At 38.0% G+C, this 25,521-nt stretch overlaps 1 long non-coding RNA gene across 1 annotated transcript in view; it reads left to right on the top strand.

Moving 5' to 3' along the window:
* Window positions 1–24,608, top strand: part of LOC138918539 (uncharacterized) — a 312,832-nt gene extending 288,224 nt beyond the window's left edge. The window contains exon 3 of the long non-coding RNA XR_011428015.1: window positions 24,471–24,608. This is a non-coding gene — a long non-coding RNA (uncharacterized lncRNA). The remainder of the gene's footprint in view (window positions 1–24,470) is intronic.
* Window positions 24,609–25,521: the final 913 nt, after the last annotated feature.

Genomic DNA, 25,521 nt, shown 5'->3' with positions numbered 1-25,521 from the left:
GCACTATCAGTTAGGTGTTGGTGTTGCTGGGAAGTGGGTTGAAACTCCCAGCAAGGCCTTGGTGTTGTCCTGTTGAACGAGAACCTCACAGAGCGTCAACATCGGATGAGGCCACGCTGTGACCATGACAAAGTGAGACACAAAACAAGACCACTCTGTAATCTTGTCTACACACAAACAAAACAAGGTCACTGTGCAAACCACAAAATACCAAACATTCCCCTATCCTGACTAATATGAGTGACTGCCTCTTCTTTACTAATCACAGCCTCAGCCTCATAGCTTGTTTCACTCCTTCTGTATAAGATATAATTCTAGAACTATAGAATTACTCCTGCTTCCTGAAAGCATCCAATCCAGAGCAAAGCTTTGCTTCCTGAAACTTCCCCAAAGTCACCTAACCCAAGCCTGACAACTGCAATAAGTTCTTTCCAACATCCTCTTACTGAGATGTCACATGGTTCCCCATGGTGTGTGGTCGCCCTTATTGCAGTAATCAATAAGTCTAACTTATCTAAATACAGATGTGTTCCTCATTGCTTTTGGCTGGAGGACATTGACAAAGTTTAGTTATTCAACTAGAGGAAAGATTTATGTACAGTTAATGGTTAATGATAGAAGTGCATCCTACCATTAACCTCTTTTAGTTATACACTTTATTATCTGGGAGAGATCTCCTGGGAATAATAGTGGTTTTTATTGAAAGGAGTAGTTTATGGATTAATGATATGCTCTCCACAGAGACCACTCCCACCCAGTTATTGACAGTTATTTAGAACCTGCACCTTAATATAAGGTCAATAGTTCTTACAGTTTGCAGTGGGTAAACTAGAGCTATGCCTTGGAACTCTTTTTAGTGTCCAGAGTCTAAATCCAACACCTGCTATCACTAGTTGGGTGACTTTGGGAAGACGTTTAACTATTTTTGAAATGAGGATGATGATAGTGCTTAATTCATAGGGCTATTGTGAGGACTGAGTGAAATGACGTGTCATGTCTTAAGCACTCAACATATTTCAGTGATTACAGTAGTTCTCCTCTATCCTCAGTTTCACTTTCCTTGGTTCAGTTACCTGCAGTCAACCGAGGTCCAGAAGCAGATGATCCTCCTTCTGATATATCTTTAGGAAGTCCATAGTAGCCAAATGCTATGTCAGGATTCCGACGTCATTCACATCACTGCATCTCATCACATAGGCACTGTATCATTTCACATCATCACAAGAAGAAGGGCGAGCACAGTACAATAAGATATTTTGAGAGAGAGAGATCATTTATATGACCTTTATTACATTGTTATTAATGTTATTATTACATTATTAAATTGTTATAATTGCTCTGTTTCATTATTCGTTATTGTTCCTAATCTCCTACTGTGCCTAATTTTTAAAAATTTTACTGTAGGTATGCATGTATAGGAAAAAACATAGTATATATAGGGCTTGGTACTGTCCACGGTTTCAGGCATCCACTGGGGGAGGAATGTAGCCCCTGTGGATAAGGGGGACTATTCTATAATAGTTTTTGCTATTGTCATGACCTAGGAGTGGTATGTTAGTCTGCTGCAGCTGCCATAACCAAATACCACAGACAAGGTGGCTTAAAAAACAGAAATTTATTTCTCACAGATCTCGAGACTGGAAGTCTGAGATCAGGATGCCAACATGGTTGGGTTCTGGTGAAAACCCTCTTGCTGGCTGCCTTCTCACAATATCTTCACATGGCAGAAGCGGAGAGAGAAAGAGAGAGAGAGAGGAAGCTCTGATGCTCTCACGTCTTATCTTATAAGAACACTAATCCCATCATGTGGGACTCACCCTCATGACCTCATCTAAACCTAATGACCTCCCAAAGGCCCATATCCAAATAATATCACATTAAGGATTAGGGCTTCAACATATGAACTTTAGGGAGACATAATTCAGTCCCTATCAAGAGGCCTTATCTTTCAATTCATGGAAAGAGCTACAAATGAACTATTTTAAAACCCAAATAATTTTTGGTGGTTAGTTCCCCAAATTGAGCTGATTTATGGTTAATCATTTGATACAGTGAGTTGTGTAAGATATATCAAAAATTTACACAGTTCAAGGTTCTACTTTCTATGAGTCCCTTACGGAGATTTTTCATGACGTTTCTCATCTGTACCTCTTCGAACCTCTCTGGCCTGAGGCAGAGTGGTTTTCGATTAGGACTGGAGCACTTATCAGTCTTCTCAGCTTTTGTAAGAGAACAGCAATTCCACCCCCAGTTGGGCTGATTCAAAAAGCACGTGGCCCTGGATTTAACTGAAACAATAGAATATTGCACTCCAGGTACTCATGGGGAGAATTTTCTCAAATTCTCTGCCACTTACTGTTTATTAAAAGCTCAGTCTAGAGAACTAATACTTACCTATTGTGACCCATTTATTCCTCTACATTTTCTAAAATCTGTCCTAAGTTTAAGTCAGAGCAGAGGCTAGCTGAGTACCTGGATTTTGTTAGTACAGCTCCTGTAGAATTGCTTTTACAAATTGTGTTTTGTCATTGTGCCCTTAGCCTGCATTGGAAGATGTTTCAAACTAAGGTCTTCTGCTACTTATTGCTAAATCCAGTTACTGGTAGAATGTCTAGAAAAATATTCAGTGCTTGGTAAGTGTTTGTTAAGTGAATGAATACATAAATAAACAAAAAAATGAATAAATTATCGCATGGGTTCACCCTTAGGATGGTTGGTATTCACAGCCGTTTGTTGCACTGCATTCATAGGATCATGGGAGAAATTTCTCGCAGGACTCAGTACTAAGATCAGAGGCATTTCACCAGTACTTTTTTCATTTTGTTTTTTAAATTAACATATAGTAAAATTTACCTTTTTGGGGGTGTACAGTCAGTAGGTATTCAGAAGAATTTTAACGTGTGTACTTTCAGGGAGCCATCACCACAATAGGATACAGAATAGTTCCATCATCCCAAAAAACTCCCTTGTGCTTTCATTTTGTAGTCATACCTTCCCTCTCCCCCTAATCTCCAACCACTGATCTCTTCTCAGTCACTACAGTTTTGTCATTTTAACAAAGTCTTATAAATAGAATCATACAGTTTGTAATCTTTTGAGACTGGCTTCTTTCATTCAGCATAAGGCCTTTGAGATCATCCAAGTTGTTGTGTGTATCATTAATTAATTTATTTTTATTGCTGAGTAGTATTCCATTGTATGGACGTAACACTGTTTATCTCCTCACCCATTGAAGGGCGTCTGGGTTGTTTCCAGTTTTTAACTATTATGAATAAAGCTGCTATTATTATTCATGCACCGTTTTTTTGTGTGGATGTTAAGTTTTTGTTTCCCAGGGGAAATACAAGTCACGAGTTGCTTAATGATGGGGACACATTCTGAAAAATGCATTTTTAGGCAATTTTGTCACTGTGTGAACATCATAAAGTATACTTACACAAAGCTAGATGATATAGCCTACTACACACCTAGGTTATATCTTACGGGACCACTGTCATAAATGTGGTCTTTTTTGACCAAAACGTTGCTATGTGGTGCATGACTGTAACTAGGAGTGAGAATGTGGGATCATACGGCAAGTATATATTTAGCTTTGTAATAAACTGCCAAACTGCTTTCCAGAGTGGTTGTGCTGTTTTCCACTTCCACCAGCAATGTATGAGAGTTCTGGTTGCTCTGTATGCTTGTCAACCCTTAGTAATGTCAGTAATTTTTATTTTGGATATTCTAATAGATACCTTAGAGTATTTCATTATAGGTTTAATTTGCATTTACCCAATGGTTAATGATGTTGAATATCTTTTCAGGTGTTTAATTGTCTTCTGTATATCTTTCTTTGTGAAGTGTTCAAATCTTTTGCTCATTTTTAAAAATTGGATTATCTTACTGTTGAGTTTGAGAGTTCTTTACATATTTTGGATAAAAGTTCTTTGTCGAACATGTGATTTGCAAATATTTTCTTTCAGTCTGTAGCTTGTCTTTTCTTCTCTTAGTGTCTATCACAGAGCAAACATTCTTAATTCTGATTTGGTCCAATTTATTATTTTTTTCTATTATATCCAAGAACCTTTGCCTATTTTCTGCTTTTGCCATAGAAAATGTTTACCATATTTTTGTTTTTGTCTGGAGGTTTTATAGTTTTGCATTTATGTTTAGATCTGAGATCCATTTTGAGTTAATATTTGCATATGGGGTAAAGCCTAGGTTAAGGTTCACTTTTTTGCCTACGGATGACTAATTGCTCTGTATCATTTGTTGAAAAGGCTATCATTCCTCTACTGAACAGCTTTTGCATCTGTGTCAAAAGTGAATTGGCCATATTTGTGTGAGTCTATTTCTGCACTCTTTATTCTCTTTTGTTGATCTATGTGTCTATCCCTTTTCTAATATTACACTGTCTTTGTACTAAACTTTATAGTCAGATTAGAACTGGGTGGTGGGAATACTCCAATTTTATTCTTAGTTTTCAAAGTTGCCTTGACTATTTTAGTTCTTCTGCCTTTCACGTAAATTTTAGAAGTAGCTTGTCTGGATCTACCCCAAATCCTGTAAAGATTTTGATTAAATTGAGTTAAAGCTATAGATCAGTGTGGGGGAGAATTGGCATTTTGAAAATATAATGTCTTCTAATCCACAGACATGCTATGACTCCTTTTATCAAGGTCTTCTTTGATAACTTTCACCAGCATTTTGTAATTTTCAGCATACAAATTCAGTGTATGCTTGGTTAGATTCACACCTAAATATTTCATGTTTTTGGAGCTACTATAAGTGGTATTTTTTAAAACATTTCAGTTTCTAATTGTTCGTTACTAATATAAATATGATTGATTTCAGTGTGTTGACTTTTTATCATACATCCTTGCTAAACTCACTTCTTTGTCTTAGGAGATTTATTATGGCTTCCTTGGGACTTTCTACGTAGACAATCATGCCATCTTTCAATAGAGTTTTATTTCTCCCTTTCCAATGTGTATGCATTTTTAGTTCTTGTTCTTGTCATATTGTCCTGACTAAGAATTCCAGTACAATTTTGAATAAAAGTGGCAAGATGGACTTCCTGTGTTGTCCCTTATCTAAGGAGGAAAGTATTTCAGTCTTTCACTCTTCAGTACGATGCTGACTCTGGGTTTCTTGTAGATACCCTTTATCAGGCTGAGGAAGTTCTCTTCTGTTCCTATGTTGCTTGGAGTTTTTTATCACGAATAGATGCTAAATTTTAGCAAATATCTTCTCTGCATCAACTGATATGGTTGGGTAGTTTTTCTTCTTTAGAGTCTTAAAATACAGTAGATGTATTGACTGATTTTCAATTGTTGAACCAGCTTTGCATTTGTTGTGATGTGTCATACTTTTCAAAATTGCTGAATCTGATTTGCTGATATTTTGTTGAGGAGTTTTGCATCTGTACTTTGATCTGTAGTTGTCTTTCTTGTTGAGTCTTTGGTTTTGGTATGAGAGTAATAACTTTATAAAGTGATTTGGAACTGTCTCCTTTTCTTCTGTTATCTGGAAAAGATTGTATAGAATTGATGTTATTTCTTTTTTAAGTGTTTGGTGGAATTCACCAGTGCAACTATAAAAAACAAATTCAATTCTTTTAAATTTGTTGAGGATGTTTTAGCGGTCCAAGATATGGTCTATCTTAGCATATCTGTGAGTATTTGAAATAATGTATATTCTACTGTTACTGGGTGGAGTGTTCCACAAACGTGCATTAGATCATGTTGGTTGATGACGTTATTAAGTTATTCTATATCTCAGCTAATTTCCTGTCCATTCGTTCTATTAATTTTTGAGAGAGGGGTGTTGAAATCTCCAACTAAATTTGTGGACTTGTCTATTTCTCCTTTCTGATTTATCAGTCTTTACGTATTTTGAATCTCTGTTGTTAGAGCAAACTTATTTAGGATTATTGTGCCTTGATGGTGAATTGATGCTTTTATTAACGTTCCTCTTTATCCTTAATTATCTTCTGTGCTCTGAAGTTTACTTTATTTGGTAATATAGTCACTCTGGCTATCTTTTATTGTCATTTGTATGACATATCTTTCCCATTCTTTTACTTTGAATCAACCTATATTGTTATATTTGAAGTGAGTTTCTTATAGGCAGCACTCAGTTGTGTCTTTCTAAAAATCCATCCTGATAATGATTGTCTTTTAGTTGTCTTAATCCATTTGGGCTGCTATAAAAAAACTACCACAGACTGGGTAGCTTATAAACAACAGGAATTTATTGCTCACAGTTCTGGAAGCTGGAAGTTAGAAATCATGGTGCCAGCATGGTCATCTTCTGGTGAGGGCCTGCTTCCTGGTTCACAGCTGGGGCCTTCTTACTGTGTCCTCACATGGTGGAAGGGGTTAGAGATCTCTCTGGAGCTTCTTTTATAAGGGTGCTCATCCCATTCATGAGGGTTCCACCTTTATAACTTAAGCACCTCCCAAAGTCCTCACCTTCTAAAAACCATCTTTGAGGCTTAGGATTTCAACATCTGAATTTTGGGGAATACAAACATTCAGACCATAGCAGTAAGTTTTAAAAAATTTACATTTAATGTAATTATTACTATGTTTGAATTTAGGTCTACCGTTTTACTATCTGTTTTCTGTTTGCACTTTCTATTTTTCTTTTCCCTATTTAACGTTTTTCTTCCTTTTTGAGGTTACTTTAACATTTTTTAGGGTTGCGTTTTATCTATTGTATTTTTGACTATATTTCTTTGTATAGATTTTTTTCCTAGTGGTTCCTTTAGGGATTATGATATACATGCACAACTTTCACAGTCTGCTTAGAATTAATATTCAAGTGATATGTAGAAAGCTTACCAACTTTACTCTTCCCCCTTTATCATGTAGTTGTCTTAAATATTACATACACATGCATCGTAAACACTATCGCTGTTATAATTTTTTCTCTCAGCCAAATTTTAAAGAACTCAAGAACTATTATATTAACCATTTCTGTTGCTTTTCTTTTCTTCTTGATGTTCCAAATTTCTTTCTGGTATCTTTCCCTTCTGTCTGAAGGGATTCTTTAGCAATTCCTTTAAAGCTGCTCTTCTGGCAGTAAATTCTCTTGGTGTTTCTCCATCTGAGAATGCTTTTATTTCCCTTCATTCCTGAAACACATTTTCAAGAATCCTGGACTGGCAGTTCTTTTCTTTCAGTATTTTTAAAACGTTCCACTTTCTCCTGGCCTCCATGGTTTCTAATGAGAAATACACAGTAATTAAAATCATTGTTCTTGTGTAAGTAGTGCGTCATTTTTCTCTGGATGCTTTCATGATATTTTCTTTGTGTTTAGTTGTCAGCAATTTGATTATAATATGTCTGGGAATGAATTTCTTTATATTTATCCTATTTGGGGTTCACTGCACTTTATGTATTTCATCAAATTTAGGAAGTTTTTATCCATTATTATTTCAAATATTTTGTTCTGCATTATTCTCTTTCTTTGCATTCTGGGCTTCTTATGAGACAAATATGAGATCTTTTGGTATTGCCTCACAGATCCCTGAGGCTACTTCCATTTTTTAAAAAACAATTTTCCTCTGTGTTGTTCAGATTGGATAATTTCTATTGATCTATTTTCAAGTTCATTGAATCTTTCCTCTGTCATTTCCATTTTGCTATTAAACCCATATAGTGAGTTTTATTTTGGTTACTATATTTTTTCAGTCCTAAAATTTCTATTTGATTCTTCTTCCAGTCTTCTGTTTCTTTGCCAAAATTTTCTAGCTCTCTGTTTGTTTCAACGGTGTTTGTAATTGCTTGTTCACACATTTTTATAGTAGTTGCTTTAATGTCTTTGCCAGATAATTTCAATGTATATGTCAACTTGGTCGTGACATTTGTTTATTTCCTTTTGCCACGTGAGTTGAGATTTTCCTGGTTCTTCATATATTGAGTAAATGTTGATTATATTCTGCACACTTTGAATATTACAAAACTCTACATATTGTTTAAATCCCATGGAGAGTGTTGATATTTTTGATTTAGCAGGCAATCAGCTCAGCTGGGTTCAGGTTACACATTTCCACCAACCATGTGTTGGATGTGGTTTCAATGTTCTTCCATCTTCAAAGCCTTTTCAGTGCTATTCAGATCTGTGTCATCTATGCGTCACCCAATGGGACAGGTCTGGGACCTGGGTGGTGGTCTATATGTTAGTTCAGTTCTCAAAGTCTTTACTATGCTATGTAGGATTAGATCCACACATGTGCAGCTCAAGGTGAATCTCAGTCATCACAAACTTCTTTATGGAATCAGTTTCCTGAGTCCTTCCCTTTCAGTGATCTCCCTGGTACTTTCCAGTTCTTTCAAGATAGTATTTTCAGTCTTTTTCTAGAAACTCAAAACTTTACTTACCTCACATTGCCATGTACTCCCATGACTGCACCCATGTCTGGGTCCAATAGGTAGAACAGGGAGAGAAAAAAAGTTAGTGCCAATAGACTTCTTTCTCATTCTTTGAGACTGAAGTACTGGGCTTCTTCTGTAGCTATCTTAGTCCTTGTTGATACCCCTTCTTGTGTTTCTTCCAAGACCTGGCTGGAGGTACTAGAGAAAAACAATGATAAACTCACCACCATTTCAGCAATACTTCAGATTTTGGTCTGCTTTCCTAATATACCTGCTACTTTTCAGAGTCTTTAAATAGCTGTGCCTTGCATTCTGTCCAGGTTTTATAGCTGCATTTGGTGGGAGAGACAGGATGGCGAGTGCTTACTTCATTTTTCCTGGAACCAGAACCCCCTTGTAGTTTGTTTTTATATTCTGAACATAGTGACTCATGTAACCAACAGTTTCTCTTTCTCTGCCTTTCAGAAATTTTAGAGCCAAACTTTGGCTGACCTATACCCACATCCAAAACTCAAGTTACTCTGTGGTGTTTTCAACCTTTAGCCACTATGTCATATTTCAAATGTTTAAGAAAGGTCTAGGAAATTTAAGTAAACAACATCGTCTCCTAAATCTTACCATTTTCTCAGGCTGCCCCCTTGAATCACATGTGCTTTCATGTGTGTATGTGTATGTGCTTTACACTCTGAAGAATCTTATGATCTAGCTGGGGCTAAAGAAAGACACTTGTGAAACAAAATGTGATATTCATCCTCGCAAGATTATTCACAGTTTTCTAAATATAATATGCTATTTAATGCCTGCATGCTAACGTGCATAGTGTTTTTTCTACCTAGAGTGATTTTTCATTCTTTTATGCCTGGAAAACTCCTATTTATCCTGCAAAGGCCTTTGGAGCATGTTTTCCCCTCTTTACTTAATCTGCTATAGGCACAGCTGGTTGCCTTTTTTTATGCTCCAAGAAAGCATCATTCACATACCAGTATTTTTACGCTGCGATACGTTGCATTATTGTTTCCACTTATTTGCTCCTTCTCCTGTAAGAGTATAATTCATCCTCCCCCTTGCTGTGATGCCAAGTAGATGGTACTTTTCTGTCCCAAGGTTAGGGTGGGCCATATGACTTTCTTTGGTTGATAGAATGTGGGTGGACATGATTCATGAGCTTTCAAACAGGAACTTATATATACTGTGTGGTTTAGTTCAGCCTTTTGTTCTTGATGTTTTCCATGAGTACAGGATATCTTGATGGGGGCTACCCTTTCAACCAGAATGAGAAGGCACATGGAGCAGAGACAAGGAAAGTCCCAGCTGATGTGCAGACCCATAAATGAGGAATAAACACTTCTTGCTGAGTTAGTCACTGGGATTTTCAAGTTTTTAAAAATTATTATCATTACTATAACAAAATCTGACTAAAAGTATATCTTATTCCCCAGCTGAACTGCTCTGCAGGGTCAGAAACTGCACGGGCAGAGCTTGAAATGTGAGAGGTACTTGTGGAAGGTTGTTGGACAAAAGAAACAAAGCAGACAATAAAACAAATGAAGATTTCACACAGAGGAGTTCCTGGGGCCTCTTATGCTTCCGGCCTGGACCTTCTGGGGCAAGTTCAGACAACATGGACAAATTGACAGCGACTGGGTTAGGCCAAGTCTGAATATATGCTTTGGAATGGCACAGGTTTTCTAATCTAATCTCTCTCCTCATCCTCATTTTTTATCATCCATAAAGAAGAAGGAACATAAAGGTGGATAAGAGTTGGATTACCCACTTTCAAAGGTCCCTTTTTCAGTGTTATTATTCTCTGATCTTTTTTTTTTTTTTACATTTTTTTCTTTAGTTCCTCATGTACCTACATAGTTTAGATGTACCTATAGAAGGGGCCAAGTCATTATATGGAAGATTCCTGCAAAGAATACAATTTCAATTATTTGGAATTTTATTATAGTAAAGAACTACAGATTGCATCAAACGAAATTATCAACAGCTCAACTCTATTTGGTGCCTGCCAAGCTGGGAGTGTGCAGCCTTTCCTGGGCATCTCAGGATCTTGGTTGTAAGCTGCCTTCTTAGCTTCCTTTCCAGCTTTGCTTGGTCCCTGCATGCCACTCTCAACTTCCAACCCTGTGGCTCCTTTGCCTTGGTGTCGGCAAGAATAAATAGTGATTCACCCTTCTGTGCTGCCCACTGCTGCTTCTACCGAGAAAGGAAGATAAAGAGATGGTATTTTTGGCTTCTCATGTGCAACCGAGGAAAAGCGCATTTGGTCCCTTGCTGTTCAGGAGCGTGGGAGCTGTGCATAAAGACTAACAAAACCATTGAGCTAGAATAAAGATTACCCAGTTCCATCAATTTAGAGATGAGGCATCAAAACCTGGAGATTTGGATTTACTCAGCACAGCTAAGCTGACTAGTGGCAGGGTTGGGATAAGAATTGGGTTTGTGACCCTCCCCCTGCAACTTGTTAATGCTCTAAAGATGGAAGCTTCAGGAATCTGAGGAAAATAAACTACATAATAAAATGCAAAATGATCCCTAAATTACACCAGGTAAGAAGCAGAAAAGAGATCTGATAGTTCAGTGCCTGTCTCCCCAATTCTTCTCTTTCTCTGCCATTAAACGTGTAATTTTGGGCAGACTTGATGACAATCAATCTTTAAAAAGGCCTTTGCAGATAATCAGCTTTTAAACAGCAACTAAAACATCAAAAGAAAAAAAAAGAAAGAAAAGAAAAGAAAGCACAGCAAAAAACCCAGTAGGCTGCTGTTTTTATGAGGATCACGAGAAAACTGACAAGTCACTCAGCCCCTAAGCCTCAGCTACTGTAGTTATCAATTACGTATCATAATTCTTGCTTGTAAAGTTCTTTGAAATATTCAGATAAGATACTCTAAAGGGACAAAGTAATTAAGATGATTAATTACGACAGAAAAACGTTTAAATCAGTGTTCCATATAGTGTCTTTCATATTACATTATTCTTAGTTCTTATCCTTCCTATTGCGGACACAGGAAATGGGCTGAGAGACACAGAAAGGATGTGATTCAGTTGAGGGGAGGGGTGCAAAAAGCTAGTCCTTGCTCCTCTGTCATGTGCTTTTCATGCATGGCCTCATCCATTACTTCTAACAAGGTCCTCTAAAGGAAAGAAAGGTAAGGAAACTCAGGCTCAGAGGGGTATATTTCTCAAGATTGCACAGAACCTAGACTTGAAGACAGACCTTTCTAACTCCATAATCTAGGCTCCTGAGATAGGTTGATTTCTCCCCTTGCTTTGTGAGTGCATCTTAGAGGTAAGTGGGGCAAGTGGTGTGTAGCGGGGTGAGCAGGGATATGTAAACAATATTGGCTTACTGTCTCTGCACATTTATTAATTCATTGTTTTGTGCAGTCTTGCCAACTAGTCTTGAGGCACTGTGAGATAGTGATGAAGCTGACACTGTCCTCATCCTCAAGGAACTTAGGGTCTTGTAAGGGAAGGCAGACACTAAAAAACCACAGGAAAGTATTCTACCTACTCAGAGGTGTACAGAGCAGTGGTGGTTCTAAAATTTTTCTATAGGAGGGGCAGTTTGATATTGTCAGTTGATGCTAGACATCCATTCCCACCTCTTTGTATGTCCTGTCTTGTGTTGCAAAAGGCTAGAAAGTGAAAGCTTAGTTCTCCCAGAATCCCTAGCACTTAATGTTCTCAGTGTAAAATACCTTCCACCAAATAGATGCATTTGCTTGAGACTTGGAAAGCAGAAGACAAGCAGAGGCCATCTTCCTGACACTCCTGCTGATATGCTAGGCTCGGAGTTGTGAATGTTGAGAGACAGTTATAGCAGCTGAAGTCGGCCTATCTATCACCTGCATTGTGGGGGTCATAAGATAGTTGCGGTACAGTTGGGTTGATGGCAGTGTCTTCCTGGTTCCTGTGGCAGTGTTCTTGAACCCAATAGTACCCAAAGCACCCCCTGAATTCTTCTCCTCCAGCCCTTCTAACAATTTTATAAGCACTTAATCCTTATAATCAATCCCTTTCTTATTTATATATGTAGAGCAGGGTCTATTTCTTGCCCACATACCTGACAGACATAAAGGGGTTTAGGGAGAGGAATTGGTTGGAAGAGGGAGGTAGTAAGGAAATTACCTGGAGAAGTCATTTGCATGGTAAGTCCGTTGTGTTTCTGTATCTGTGTGTTTATTTTGATTGGCTTAGGGTGGAGAAGCTAATCAAGTTTGAGAGAGTATAAAAGCCACTTCAAACAATCCCCATTGTCTTCCTAGTCTCTATAATCTAGAGAAAGCCATACAGGTCCTGAAAGGTGATAATAAGGCCTGTTTATGAGATGTGGGTTGGGAGACAGGGAGGCTTGTCAGGGAAAACTCCACAGAGGAGGCAATGCTTGAGTTGGGTCTTGGAAGATGGTGGCCCTTTGTTGGCAGATATGGGAAAGGGCAGATCATTCCGGGTAAAGGGGCACAAAGATTAAGAGCCTGAAGTAAAAGAAGGCATTGGGAATCCTCAGAACTGCAAACTGTTGTGTGACCAGAGCACGGGGGGTTGGCAGAGGGAAGCCTAGGGAGGTCTCCACTGGTCCAAATCTGCAGGGTCAGGTACACCTCCCACAGAGTTTGCATTGCATCCTGCAGGGAATGGAGAACTTCTGATGGGTTTTAAACCAGGAAGTGACATGTCTGGTTTGAATTTTGGAAGAATATTCTCGCTGTAGCAATGAGGATAGAGAATGAGATTGGAAGTGGGGGGATACTTGGGAAATTCAGTGACAGAAGATGTGAGATGACAGAAGCCTGATTCCAATGGGTTGAAGAGTGAAAGTGGAGGTCATGTTACCAGGAGTGCAGACTGGTCACTGCAGGAGCTTAATTGGGAAGCAAAGTTTGTGGGGGGAGAGTAACTAGAGAGAGCTACAGGGTCAAGAGAGTGTTTTGCTTATTTTTTTGTTTGTCTGTCCAATGTGCAAGGCTTCAGCCAGCTTATTGGTTAAATGAAGGAAACAAGGAAAGCAAAGCACTAGAAATACAAGAGAGACAAGTATATTTATTTGTTCATTTTTTGTGAAGTTTAAATAAATGATATACTATACTCAAATAAAGTGTAGATTTTTCTAATTATAAAAATCAAAATCACATTATAGTGGAAGACTCTATGGGTAATGATGCTTATAATCTTTTGATTGAGATGTATGGTAGACAGAATAATGACCCCTCAAAGATGTCTATGTCCTACTTCTTGAAACCTGTTAATACGTTACCTTACAAAACCAAAGGGACTTTGCGGATTGATTAAATTAAGGGAATTGAGATGGCAAGATTATTCTGGCTTATCCAAGTGAGCGCAATGTAATCATAAGGGTCTTTATAAGAGGGAGGCAGTAAGGTCAGAGTCAGAGACAGAGATGGAAAATGTGATGATGGAAGCAGAGGAGAGAGAGAGAGATTTGAAAATGCTATACTACTAGATTTAAAAATGGAGGACAAGGAAAGAGCGATGAGCCAAGGAATGCAGGCAGCCTCTGGAAGCTGGAAAAGGAAAGAAAATGGATACTTCCCTAGAACCTCCAGAAGGAATGCAGCCAACACCTTAACTGTAAGATTTCCGACCTCCAAAACTGCAAGCCAATAATTTTGGGTTGTCTTAAGCTACAAGTTTATGATAATTTGTTACAGCAGCATAGAAAACTAATACAAGAAGAGATGAGATGGAAACCAGAAAATAAAGGAAAAATGGATATTCTAGATTACATAAAGTTTTTAACTTTTTGCACTAGGTCCAGATTATAAACCTGCTGAAAGACAATTGAAAGATGAAAAAAGGTTATACAAAAGGCAATATACATGCAGACAAAAAGTGTTGACAACAATGATATATAAAGCACATTAAAATCAGTATAAAAAGACTAATCCAATAGAAAGTGAGCAAAGAATAATAAATTGGTAGTGTCAGAAGAAATAAAAAAAATAGGTAAATATGTGTTGCTCAGAAATGCAAATGTAAGCATTGCGATAACTGTTTTCATCTGGACAAGTAGCAATGACTTATTAGACACCTGGCACTGGCCAGGGTGTAGAGAACAGGTATTGCCATGAACTCTAGGTGTGGTTGTAATAAGATCTTTCTCAAAAGCCGCTTGGCAGTTATTACTAAGTGGTAACTGTACGTGCCCTTTGATTTAACAATTCCGTTTCTAGGATTTCATTTTTTAGAAATGCTGACTCAAGTGAACAAAGACACACATATAAGAACATTCAAAGCAGTATTGTTTGCATAGAAAAAAAAGAGAAATAGCCTAAAATGGGTACAATTAGGAGATTGTTTGAAAAACATTTGCTATATTCAAATAATGGACAACCATGCTGCCTTTTAAAAGATCGGGGTAGATAAGAGTAAATGTTTATAATACGTTGATAAGTGACCAAAACTAGCTGCAGGATAATGTGTTCATTTTGATTCTTTTTTCTTTTTTTTAAAGATTGTCCTTGAGCTAACACCTGTTGCTAATCTCTCTCTCTCTCTTTTTTTACCTTTCTTCTCCCCAAAGCCCCCCAGTACATAGTTGTATATTCTAGTTGTAGGTCCTTATAGTTCTGCTATATGGGATGCTGTCTCAGCACGGCTTTAAGAGTGGTGCCATGTCCATGCCCAGGATCTGAACTGGCGAAATCCTGGGCCACCAAAGCAGAGCGTAGGAACTTAACACTCAGCAATGGGGCCAGCCCCTACATTTTTATTCCATTATAAAAATTTGTATACGTGCATTTCTATATTTGTGAATTATGTGCACATATAATTTTCATCAGTATTTGCATAGGAAAGAATCTAGCAGAAATCATAAACAAACTATTAACAGGAAAGGGTGTGATTGCAGGTGACTACTTTCTGTTTTATTTATTTCTCTATCATTTGGATTTTTTTTACAATGTAAACTTTTTAATTCAGGAGTAAAACACTTATACAACTGTGAAAATGTTAGATGTTTAATGACTCTAAAGTGACTCATAATTGAGCATGGTGGAGCACATTCTTCTCTTGGTAACAAATGACCAATCTAAATACATGTGGAAGAAAGAGTCTGGCAAATTATTATTTTTTGCAGAGTAGACAACAAATAACTACTTGCTGAGTGAATAAATAAGTAAGTAGAAATAAATTCATATGCTTTGGTAGCTAAGAAAGGAAGGGCTGTATAAATCTCTCATAAGAACCAACAGTCATTTCTTTGACGCTACCTGAAGAAAGAAGTGTTCAAATATCTCTGGCCATTTCTTTCCTCCTTCTTCCAATTCCTGAAGCTACCCTCAGTATCCTGACATCAATTTGGAATCTTCATATAATACAAGTTATAAACATTACCTATTAGGGAGCTCAAGCACAATGTTTCATATTGATTAAGAGTGAATTATTTCAAGAAGAAATTCCGGAAGAAATCATCTCTCAAGTCCAATATTCTGAATTATGTGAACCGAGTGGCAACAACTACTAAATCAGTATAATTTTGAAAGGCATTTAAAGATCTCTCATTTAAAATGTGATTATGCTTAATTGCATCCTACTATTTTAAAAAATATTTCAACCTCGATAGTTTAAAAAAGTATTTGGATCATTAGCTACATTATGAAGGTGAATGAAGTTGAACATTCACATAACCAATTTCAAATGGACAAATGGAATCCAGTGACTGAAGTTTGCATTATATCTGATGAGAACTTAAAATTAGGCTTTACAGTTGAAATTTTAGAACTTTTATCTATTTACATGCTCCCGAGAGCCCCCTCCACCCCCATCAAGTTTTTTTTGGCCAGAGTGGGACAACGCATAGACACCTAGTCCGTTCATCTCTGTCCAGGGAAATTGGAAATGGATTCAGAGGGGCCAGTTCTTCTTTAGGTGTAAGTAATCTAGAATCAGGAGCAGTGGTGGATTCATATTTGTCTATGTGAATGGAGAGTAGAGAAATCCCATGGGGTGGGGAGAGGGGGAGAAGAAGGAGGGGGAGCAAAAGGAGGGGAGGTGTGGGAGAAGGAAGAAGAGACAAGGAAAGTAAGAGAACATTGCCTGGATTCCTGAGGGCTTCACAGTGCCAGCTCCTTCCTAGGTCCATGTTATATTTGTATAACCATTTCTGCCTTTTTCCTCAAGCTACTTTGGTATAATTTCTACTACTTTCAAGAAAAAAATTGTAATTAGCACTAGAGAATAAATAGAAGCATCTTTTGTCCAGTATTATTTCAAATAAGTCTGGAAATCAAATTCTGTCTAGCTTGCCAGAACATCCTTGCACCTGCTGGAGCCTGTGTCTCATTTCCGGACTCTGGAGTCGAATAACTGTGGAGTCTGCCCCCATCCCTCGCAGCCTCAGAGTGTTGTGTTGTTCCATTCCAGCACTTGGGTTTCCACTGGAAGCAAGGGATTGTTGACTGTTGGGGGAGTCACATCATCACACAAGTTCTGCCTTATCCTTCCTTCACTCCTGACCACAAATGCACACACCACAGAATATTGGAGCTGGAAAGGGCCTCAGAAATCATCAGATACAACCTCCTCATTTAATAGATGAGGAAACAGAGGTTCTAAGGGATGAAGAGGCGTATTCAACGTTACATGATAAATTAGTAGCAAAACCAGGAACAGAACCTTCCAACACTAGACTTTTCCTGTGTACCACCAGCTGAAGTGAGCATCTGTGTTGGGCCACAGCCAAGGAAAAAAAACAATGCTGTGGGGAAATGGTGATAAACTTCATGAAAAACAGCAATTTTCATCAGCTTTCCTCTTCTTGGGAGGCGACTTAGAGTTTTTGTTCCCTCTTGCAGAGCATTCAGCCCTGCTCTCACAGCAAGAACAGCATTCAACTTTTCCCAGCTTTTGTTTCCAGCCAGGGTCAGGATAGTAAATAAGAGGAAAGCTCTGAGCTTAATTGGGGCTTCTTTTGTAAAACAGAATGGAAGGGTCACTTAAATGTCAAAACATTTTCCAGGGATCTGGGCAACTTACCTTTCCCTAAAGCAATTACCAAAATCTTCAGCATGACATTTGCATTGGAGAAAGGCTTGCATAGAATCAGAAATCACATGAAGCCAGGTTTTCACTCTCTGCAATGATGGAAATAGGGAATTCCCACAGAGGTTTTGCAAATATTTTGCTTTTGTTTTTTTCAATTATTTTTGGCCTTAAACGTGGTTTCCAAGCTATTTCATGAACCATACTTTTCCTATGCAGAAATTGCGGTCATTAAATCATCCCAGAGTCAAACATTTCAACAAATTACTGGGACAAATTAATCTTAAAGCAGTCAAATGAATATTCACTCTCAATAAAATTAATAATCAAACTGACATCAAAGCTATATTCATGGAGGTCTTTTAATGGATGGTAACATATGCACTATTCATTTCGTAATTTTAATTAATGGCCAATGATATGCACTTTTAATTAATTATTCCCTATCTTGTGTACTGAAAGAGGAGAGTGAATTTAGTTGAACTTTACTATTTCAAGACTTAATCATTCAGAGCTCTGTTACTTTCAGTTCTAAAGTTTAGCTTGCTTGGTAAAAATTTTCTCATTGTTAAAGCAAATTTATAGTACATTCAAGGTGTCAGGGGAAAGGTTAAAATGCTTACCTCAGTCTCTCATTTCCTTGTCAGAGCAACCCTGTACGGTAGGCATTTTTACCCACTGTTACCCTCCTTTTATTGAGACAAGAGGGACTCAGAGAGATTGAGAGACTTAAGATCATGCAGCCACTGTCTGGCTGAGCTGGAAAGTGAACCCAAGTTTTTCTGACGCTATAGCCTGTGCTATTTTCTCTGCCAAGATGCATCCAACAGCCATTCAGCTGCAGTTTATTTATTCATTAATTAACTTACTCATCAAACATTCATTAAGTCCCTATAATACATGGACCAGACAGACTCTGGCAATACTAAGATGAATAAGATCCAGACTCTAACCTGGGGGTGGGAGGTGGAGATGGTTATACTTGGAAACAGAAGATCACCAAACAATGTGGCCACCTCTGTCACAGAGCTGTGCACACAAAGTAACAATAAGAAACGCTTTATTTGTTAATAATAAATTTTACTTATTTCTTCACTGAAGTCATATTGTTGGCATTCTTTGAGTTGCTTTGTGTAATTCAAAATAGTAGAACTTCATTTCTTTAATAGCTTTTGGTACTTCAGATTATACTGCCTAAGGCTGGCCATTCACCAAGCAGCCCAACATTAGTTAGGCTTTACCTTATTCACCTTATTGATGTCTGAGCTAGGGAAATTGTAAAAGATACAGCAAGCCAGGCTGACATTTCATCCAAGGGATGACTTAGGTTCAGAATATGAGTCAAGAGACCTTTTACCTCTTTCAGGAAGCTAGGAAATCAACACCCTTGCTGCATCAGCATTTCACCATATGTGTTATTCTTGCAAACATTGTTCTTTGAAATCCCTTAAGACATAATTTTGAAAGTGAATATTTTCTTCAGGTTTATATATATATATATATTTTTTCCAGAAACATTTATTGAGCTCCTTCTAGCTTTTAGCTACTGCTAAAGTAGCTAAAGTATATGCAAAGTAGGAACACTTATTTGAAGGAAGCCTGTTTTCATTCATTTTAACAAGGCATTTCACCATCTATATATTGGAGACAAGAGCTGCTCTGCATGCTTATCAGGGTTGTAAATGGGATCAAGTGAGATAATACATGCAAAATTATTTTGAGAACTCTGATAAATATTATAATTCTCATAAAAGTAAACTTATGTGCTCCAAAGTATATAGTTCATAAATTGCAAGGTACGTGGGTGTGGTTTAGGCAAACTAAAGGATTTCATTTTTGACAAATTCCAGTTGATTACACATTCTATTGGTATGAATGACTTTAAAACACATTTGTTTTGTGGGTTCAGGTGTTGAACTTTTTCGTAGCAGGACACACTTGCCCTTTCTTTTTAAAGCACATCTATTTTAATGGATTTTTGTTTTTTACACAATGCTTCTGATTCAATGCAACTAGAAGTCAGTTTGATCATTCTTTTTTGGCCTTTCTAGAACTCCAGTATATATCAGATGACAAAAAAACAAGTGAAAGCTTTCAACACAGCCAAATTAAAAGTCTAAAAGCTTTTTAAAACCAGGAATTTAACTTTTCACAAAGATGGACCCCTGGTTTTGAGAATAACACTGATCAACAGTGCCGTCATAGTCCCAGATCTGTTGTACTGTACTTCAATGCTGTTACAATTTGTTACAGAAAGTGCATCAAAATCAAGTGATTAAATCTGAGATCTGGCTGCTGTGAAAGTTTGAAATAACCACATAAAAGGAGACAGGCTTGTGTTGTCAGCACATGCAAGTGCAGCTCAAATGTGCTGAAGGAGCCAGTAATTAATGATCCCGAGAAATCAAGAGATCGGAGGGCTGAGCAAAGAAAGGTTCAGGGTGGGGCTGCACCTATGGATGGAGTCGGCTGGTGTTAGTGAGTGTTACTGCTGGAGCTATGGATTGCCTCTGGGAACGTGTCAATACTTCTTCCTAATTCTAGTTACTATTTCCAAAGGCTATAAAAGGAGAGTCAATTTTGTGTAGGCTGCCTGGAAAAAGAAAGTAAAACACCCAGTGAGCCATTGGCATTATAAAATTATCACATAGAATGCATTTAAAAATGTGGGGAAAATTGGGGGCAGGGGAAATCTATTCTTCTATTTCCAGGCAGATGACAGAGTCTGGCAATAAAGTTTCATTGCTCATAAAGTTAGAGTGCTTTGATATAACAGTTCTAAGAGAGGCTTAGAACGCCCCAGACGAATTCTTTACACCACAGTCACCATCCATGAGAATACATTGGAGGCAGGCATTGATGGAAGGCAGGGAGAGGAATACTGGAAGCTCAGTTAGGTTTGAGAATTGGCTGTACCACTCATCCCACAATGGTTAACTTTGCTTTCAAACTTTTTTTGAGATTTTCATTTTGCTATGATACTATTTTTAAAGTTCAAAGATCTGTTTTTCTCTCAATGCTCTTAGATTTACAGCCTTGTGTTTTTATTTGGTGAATTAAGTATGCTACTTTCCTCCCTGAGGGTGTCAATTATAGCTTATTCAGTTTCTATCTGCTTACTGCGATATTTCTGGTTCTCCTGAATTATTTTTTAGTTGTTGGATATCTTAACTCCTCTTTTTCATGTTGGGGCTTTCCTTAAATGACTTTTGATCCTTGGCTTCCACTCATTTTTGAGAATGAGGCAATAAAAGTTTGATCAATAATTGTGTATAAATGGGAAGGGCTTATCAATGGATGGCTTTTTCATGGAGGGACCCCCATCTATCAGTACATGCAAGTCTTTTCTCTTGGTTTGGCCAGTTTCCTACCTGAAAGGGGTAAGCCTTTCTATCAGCATTCTAGAAGAAGAGAGCAGGGATCTTACCATTTACTTAATGCCCATATTTTCAATATTACACGATGACCCTCAGTTCTGCCTATGTATTGAGCTCAGAATCTCTCTGGCCCACACTTTTTAGAGAGTAAACCTCTGTCTTCTGTTGGAGTGGGAGAGACTTCTATGGTCCTAAATGCATTTTGTACAGATTTTCAATTATCTTCTTATTTTTATAGCCCATCTGTACTCCCACTCTTATATAATAGGGTGCCTCCCACTCCTGAGCTTTTCCATGGATCAGCCTGGCTTCCTCCTACTGCTCGTGGTAAGGTCACTTCTCTCAGCTCTACGTCACCGATTACCTTTCATCTGCCAGCTTTTTAGTTTCCAAAGGTATTTTGCTGTTGTCTCCTTTCCTGTTCTCTTTTTGTTTAAAAAAAAAATCTCTACTTTCATCTAGTAGAGTTTTGGGAAGGAATTGATAAACACCATGAGTAAGTGTTTATTTTTAATGTTGCTTTTTAAAATTAGATTGTAAATGTAACGTGTGTTATTATAGACAATTTGTTAATTAAATTATAATGTGTAATAAAAATAATCCAGATCCTACTTTCTGTGGGTAATTAACATTTTGGTCATTTTCTTGAAGCCATTTTTTTCTAGAATTATGTTTTACATAATGGAGACCATTTCATAATTATAATTTTGTATCTTCTTTTTTTATTTTTTTACTAAATGTTATAAGGATTTCCCATGTTATTAAAACAATTTGTAAACATTATTTTCATAAGTTCCATTATGTTGATTTTAATATACCACAGTTTATTTAGCCATGTGTTTACTACTGGGCATTTGGGAAGTTTCTCTTTTGTACTATCTTAAAAAAAAATAGAGGGGATGAAAACCTGTATACAAAGCCTTTTCTGTATTTTGAAATATTTTCAAGGATTAAATTTCAGGATGTGAAGTTATTGAGTCAATAAGTGTGAACAATATTAAGGTCACTAGCATATTAAATCAAGCATTATATATTTTTAGCATTTAGTAGAAATGAAATCAGCATAATAGTTACTTGGCTATTCACAGTTACCTGGTATTTCCTTGTCTCCTATCATGTCATAAAGAAGCCAAAGGGCAACTCACAGCCATGTCTGGCTTTGTTCCAACCCCTTCTTCAGAGCCAGGTTCACCTCTGACATTTGCAGGACCTTGGGTCAAAGAACGAATGGAATCTCTCAACCCATAGGCCTCCTCCTACCTTTACTTCCCATATCTGACTTTGGCCTGGACTACATGTATATAGATGTTCCAGTCTCTTCATCCAAGTGAATTCACACCTTAAATATGCTCATCTTGGGCATCTCTCAGGGTTAGTGGTGTCTACACTGGTGGGGTAGTCCATCTTTGAGAAGAAAGACTTTGGAGCTCTTTGGGCAGGGAATTTAAAGATTGCAGTCTCCAGAATGTGGTCTAGAATGGGAGGGGGAGGGCATGAGCTCTAGATAGGCACTTCTCCTCGACCCATGGACTCTTCACTTTGTGGGGAGGGGTGCAGCAGTAGTGAGACCAGAGTGGGGCCTCCAAAGGTCAGGACCCATGGCAGGGGCCCTAGGAGCCTGGGTCTAAGGGCAGTGTTACTTATAGCCTATGGCTCACCTGTTCTCCAGAAACAGTTCTCTATAAACATGGCCCAATTTAGCAGGGGATAAAGGTGGGGTGGAGGATAGGGAGTGGGAAGGGTGGTAGGAACATGGGGAGGAAAGGGATAAAGAATCATAGCTCGTCCATTTTTTTCTGAGGAAGTCAAGATAGACTGAAAAGCTAACTACTATTACATGTAGTTCTCCTGTATGTGAGTGAAAAATAGATTACACCAAATATAATACTACAATATTACAAATTGACTAGTGACCGGTCAAAGATATTAAGTCCCAATCCCTGGGATTTGTAAACGCCAACTTAATTGGAAAAGGGGTCTTTGTAGATGCAATTAAGTTAAGAATTTTGAGATGAGGAAATTATCCTGGATTATCCGGGTGGCTCCTAAATGCCATCATGAATATTGTTATGAGAGAGACACAGAGAGAGATAATACAGACACACAGAGGAGAAGGCTATGTGGAGACAGAGCACAAGAGATGGGGCTAGAAGCCAAGGAATGCCGACAGCCACCAGAAGCTGGAAGAGCCGAGGAAAGGACCCTCTCCTAGAGCATCCAGAGAGAGAGAGCATGGTCCCGCCGGTACCTTGATTTTGGACCTCTGTCTCCAGGACTGTGAGGAAATAAATTTATCTTGTTTTAAGCCACACAGCTTGTGGTAATCTATTTTAGCAGCAATGGGAAATTTATGCACATACTATTAAATGGAAACTATCATTATCACCTACCTGTCAATCCCTAATACATGGGTTTCAAGAAATAGAAAATGAAATCCTTAGGTCATATTTTGCCTGGCCAAGGATTTTTGCAGAATACCAGTTAACATTTTAATAGTCTGCAGTGCCTGTCATTCAAGACAAAGACATGCTAAAATTCCTGTGATTGTTGCATATTACCACAGATTAAACCCTCATTTCTACTCCCCTAAGCAACATGATATGGGGTAAAGACTAGAGGTGTGAAATCAGATCTTGGCTCAACGCTCAGCTCTACCATTTACTAGCTGTGTGATCTTGGACATATTACCTAACCTCTTACTCTGCAACATGGAGAAAAACTTGTCCTGGTACCATCTTCAGAGATACTTCAAAGGAATCGTGGACTCTTCATGAAGATCTCTCCTGATCAATCTCAGCTTCATACACGTATTCCTTTAATGTAGTTCAGGGCCTCATAAACTCTGGGCACTCAAAGATTGTAGTGTGGAGGATGTAAGTTTTTCAAATTTTGGATAATTTGGTTCATATCAAAATGTGAATGGTTTTACGTAGTACTTTTTTAAACCAGAGGAATTAGTCTCTAATAGTAGAAATTTATTCATTATGGCTGACCAAGAGGATGATATTTTAGTCAGAATAGCATTTTGTGTATAAATTTCAGGAATAATCTATTGAAAAATCAGCCCTTTTATGTCAGTATTTCTGTCTCATTAGACACAAAACAACATAGAGGAGAGGGAAAAGCAGTGCAGTCATAAAAATAATAAAAAAACAGGATTCATCTTCTTACGTTATTATTGCAGTCTCGAAGAGTTTACATTTAGAACAAGGCTTATTTCCCTTTCTGTGGGAGAGAAATCAATTGAAAATCACAAGGGGTAAACAATCCCCGTTATAGATCTTAAAGAGCAGAGCTGTGAACATTAAAATTTCCATGAACAGCAGCAGACCATCCCTAACTTATCAAACTGGATTGAAGCCAACATTCACAGCTGCTCTTTCTTCTCAATTTTGCAGAAACAGCTTGGGAGGAATTAGTCTTACTCTGTATTTCTTATGGAGGAGGTGCTCCTTTTGACTTGGCCTGGAATTAAAATATTTAGCACTAAATATTTTCAAATGCCCACTTTTAATTTAATCTTTTAAAAGCATTTTAAGCCTCCTTTTGGAGGATCTGTAGGTGGTGGGTTGGGTTGCAGAATGTTCCTTGTGATTGCAGCTGTTGCTGCTGTAGGAGTATCGTGAGTGATTACGAGATGGATTCTCTGATGTGTGGACCAGATGTGTTAGTGGGAGATATAACAGATGATTTCCTTTGTTTCTTTGTTGTTCTGTGGCAGGTGGAGGATGATAAACTGGTAGATCGCCAAATGGAAGACATCGAGAAGCTGAAACTTGGTGAGCAAGTGGCTGGACAGTTCAAGAAAGTAGAATATCTGAAAAAAAAGAGGGACATTTTGGCTGGTGCATTTGGGGAGGAAGAAGATCAGTGGTGTTCTGGTTAATGTTGAACATCAAGCTCTCTGACAAAACACACAAAAAAGATCCTGATTCGTAGTATTTGCTGATGTTTGTGAAATAAATACTCCCAAGATGGCTGATTTTAAGCAACAGTATGATGTTAATTGGCTGACAAAATTTCTGAAAATGTGACTTTTGCCTCTGACAAGCTGGTACAAGCCAGATCCAGTGCATCATTGGCAAGATATGAGCTGAAATGTGCTTTTGTTTTTGTTTTTTATGATGGAATCTTCCATTATAAATGGAAGTGGTTTAGGTCTGAGATAAAGTCTAACGGCACAGGTTCTTGGAGACATCTGGACATTAGGAAGTCAGAAAGTGTGTGACATCTCTAGTCTGTCTTTGACCCTACACATGAGTTGTTTCCAGTAGTAACATTCTGACCATGTGTTGATGGGTGCAAGGTTATTGTGAGTTTCATGGACCAAGTGAATGCCTCTGAAAACTGGCCAGGATGGCATCATGAGTTATGTGTCTCTGTGGCCAGTGACGGTATATACTGTGTCCTATCCTTATAGGGCAGGTACAAACTTCTTTTTTTGCCTCCAGGGACACCAGGAGGCACTCATATGCACTCTACTGTCATTGAGCATTTGTTCAGTGGTGACATCAGACTGCCTCCATTATAGCTGCCGTGTGGCTGTTGACCTATACTGGTTTCTGCATCTAGATATACTTGTGATAAGGGTTCCCCTTCCTTAACATGCTCCTTTTGTTTCTGAGAAAGAACATTTGTATGGCAATTTGTCAACAAATGGTGAAGCGTGACTTCCAGCACACAGTGAAATTCTGAAGTTTTCTCAGTTGTTCCAAGTGACACAGGAAGGTCTTAACACATCTTCAAGGGGCACCAGGCTCCTTGGGGGTAAT

The sequence above is a fragment of the Equus caballus genome, chromosome 17, assembly GCF_041296265.1.
Source record: "Equus caballus isolate H_3958 breed thoroughbred chromosome 17, TB-T2T, whole genome shotgun sequence".
NCBI lineage: Eukaryota > Metazoa > Chordata > Mammalia > Perissodactyla > Equidae > Equus > Equus caballus.
This window is presented reverse-complemented; position numbering and strand designations above follow the sequence as displayed.